The following is a 3,159-nucleotide window of genomic DNA, read 5'->3' on the forward strand; positions in this document are numbered from 1 at the left end:
TTTTTTGCTTTTTAGGGTCACAGCCACAGCACATGAAGGTTCCCAGGCTGGGGGTCGAATTGGAGCTACAGCTCTTGGCCTACACCGCGTCCACAGCAACGCAGGATCCAAGCCCCACCTGTGACCCACACCACAGCTCATGGCAACGCTGGATCCTTAACCCACTGAGCGAGGCCAGGGATTGAACCCAAATCCTCATGGATCCTAGTCGGATTTGTTTCCATTGCACCACAGCAGGAACTCCCACAAACCTCTGGTACATGAGATAACCTGAAAGAATCTCCAGAGGATTATGTTGAGAGCAAAAAGTGATCCTAATTGGTTATAGACTGTATGATTCCATTTATATAACATTCTTGAAATAACAAAATTACAGGAAAAAAATTAATTTTTTTCCCCACTGCACAGCATGGGGACCAAGTTACACATACATGTTTACGTTAATTTTTCCTCCCATTGTTGTGTTGTGATATAAGTATCTAGACATAGTTCTCAATGCTACACAGCAGGATATCATTGTAAATCCATTCCAAGAGCAATAGTTTGCATCCACTAACCGCAAGCTCCCAATCCCCCCAACTCCCTCCCTTTCCCCCCAGGCAGCCACAAGTCTGTCCTCCAAGTCTATGATTTTCTTTTGTGTGGAAACATTCATTTGTGCTGTATATTAGATTCCAGTTATAAGTGATATCATATGGTATTTGCCTTTCTCTTTCTGACCTATTTCACTCAGTATGAGAGTCTCTAGTTCCATCCATGTTGCTGCATATGGCATTATGTCATTCTTTTTATGGCTGAGTAGTATTCCATTGTGTATATATACCACATCTTCCTAATCCAATCGTCTGTCGATGGACATTTAGTTTGGGTTTTTTCCTTTTTATAACTGCACCTTTGGCATAGGGAAGCTCCTAGGTTGGGGGTCTAATTGGAGCTGTGGCTGCTGTCCTATACCACAGCCACAGGAATACTGGACCCGGGCTACATCTCCTTCTTATGCCCCAGATCTGGCAACGCCAGATCCTTAACCAACTGAGTGAGACCATGGATGGAACCTGAATCTGCACGGATACTGGTCAGGTTTTTCACCCACTGAACCACATCAGGAACTCCAACAAAAATGGAGGACATCGTAGTTGCCACGAGTTAAGAAGAGGTGTGGACAAGGAGAGCTGGGGGGGGGTAATCACAAAAAGGGACAACCAGGGGGATTCTTGGTGGTGGTGATGGAAGGGTCCTCAGTCTTGTCTGTACCCATGTCAATATCCTGGTTCTACTACAGTTTTCAAGGTGTTACCATTGGGAGAAACAGGGGAATGGAACACAGGCTCTCTCTGCATCATTTCTCACAATTGCCTGTGAATCTACAACTTCCCCAAAATAAAAAGTTTAAGTAATGGATAACGTTCCTACATATTTTTGTATTCAAGGGCAACACTCAGATTTACCCCTATAGTGTCCTTTATGGCTGAGGGTGGGGCGGGGTGGGGTGATGGCAGGGCTTAAAGACATTCTTCATATATGGAGAGGTTAAGAAAATAGAACTCAGGAGTTCCCTTCGTGGCTCAGTGGTTAATGAACCCAACTAGGATCCATGAGGTTTCGGGTTCCATACCTGGCTTCACTCAGTGGGTTAAGGATCTGGCATTGCCGTGAGCTGTGGTGTAGACTGGTGGCTGAAGCTCCAATTTGACTCATAGTCCCAGGCACGGCCCTAAAAAACAAAACAAACAAACAAACAAAAAACCTCAGACTTCCCTGGTGGCTCAGTAGGTTAAGGACCTGGCATTGGCACTACTGTGGCTTGGGTCACTGCCATGGTGCAGGTTCATTTCCTGGCCTGGGAACTTCTGCATGCCACAGGCTTGGCCAAAGCACTTGAAAAACCTATTAAAAGACACACAACCAATAAAATAAACAAAACGGTGTTAAGACCAAACAGTCAGTGTTATGGTGATTGCCTCAAAATACCTTACCCACTAAGTGATATAAGAACATATTATAGGGATTATTTTCCCCTCACCCACCTGCCGAGATCAATGCTTCAGGTTCCTGACTTGGCCCAGTACCCACCAAGTCCTTCATACATTTTAAAGCTGTTTCAGTTTTAATAGGGTATCAATATTTATTTCAAATGCCCATTAATTGGATTTATGCATTCTCCTCCATTAGAATAAGAAATGGAGTTTTACATTTTTCTTAAAGCCTTTACAGTATTAGGCTTTATTTTATTTCTAAAAATAACAGACCCAAATTAAATTAAACCTTAGCTTAAGAAATGTTTTCTATGGAGAAACAGAAGAGGAGGAAATAATCCCTTTGGAAAAGATGAACACTCTTCTGTACCGCTCAGAAACTCAAAGCTATTTTGATAAGTTTTTATTGCAGCCTCATCCTGCTTGTTTCATGTTATTCGAAACCAGAATAACTTCCTGTTGCATCGCCAGATGGCTAGAGTGATTTCATCGTGACATTGCCCACACGTGCTTTCTAAACAGAACAATTCACATTTCTGGGCTAAATCAGAACTCCTAAAATGCCTTCTGCTCTAGAATAAAAGGAAGCGGAGATTCAAAGCTTTACACACTTTTCAAAGTATCAAGCTTCTGCAGGCTTCTGTGATGGATCCATTCCCTTTTCCTCTACTTGCATCCAGAGCAGTGGGTACCAGCCTTGACAGCAGGATAGGATCACCTGAGGAGCCTTCCAGAGCACTGATGCCTGGGCTCCACCCCCAGAGAGATGCACTGATAGATTTCCAGTGTGGCCTGAGTCTTAGGAGTTTTTAAAGCTCCCAGAAGTTTCAAATGTGCAACCTGGGTTGAGAAGCACAAAGCTTTATGCGTTTGGTCAAATCTAGGTGCTATTTCATTTGCTGTTTTTATCAACTCAATCCCTGGCCCGATGAAGCCGAATTTCTCAAAAACATAATTGGATGTCTAAATCAGACTTCACATCAAAGGTCTAAGTTCCCTCTTCAGCAAGTAGCTCAATTTTAAATTAGTAAATTAGTTATCTTGATCTTGGTAATCACTCCACAACGTCTTACCCATATCACATCATCCCACTGTCCCTTTTAAATACATACAGCTCTATTTGTCACTTAGTCCTCAATAAAATTAAAACACTCCTAAATTTTACTAGTAAAAAATTTAGTGA

The sequence above is a fragment of the Phacochoerus africanus genome, chromosome 12 (genome assembly GCF_016906955.1).
Source record: "Phacochoerus africanus isolate WHEZ1 chromosome 12, ROS_Pafr_v1, whole genome shotgun sequence".
Lineage (NCBI taxonomy): Eukaryota > Metazoa > Chordata > Mammalia > Artiodactyla > Suidae > Phacochoerus > Phacochoerus africanus.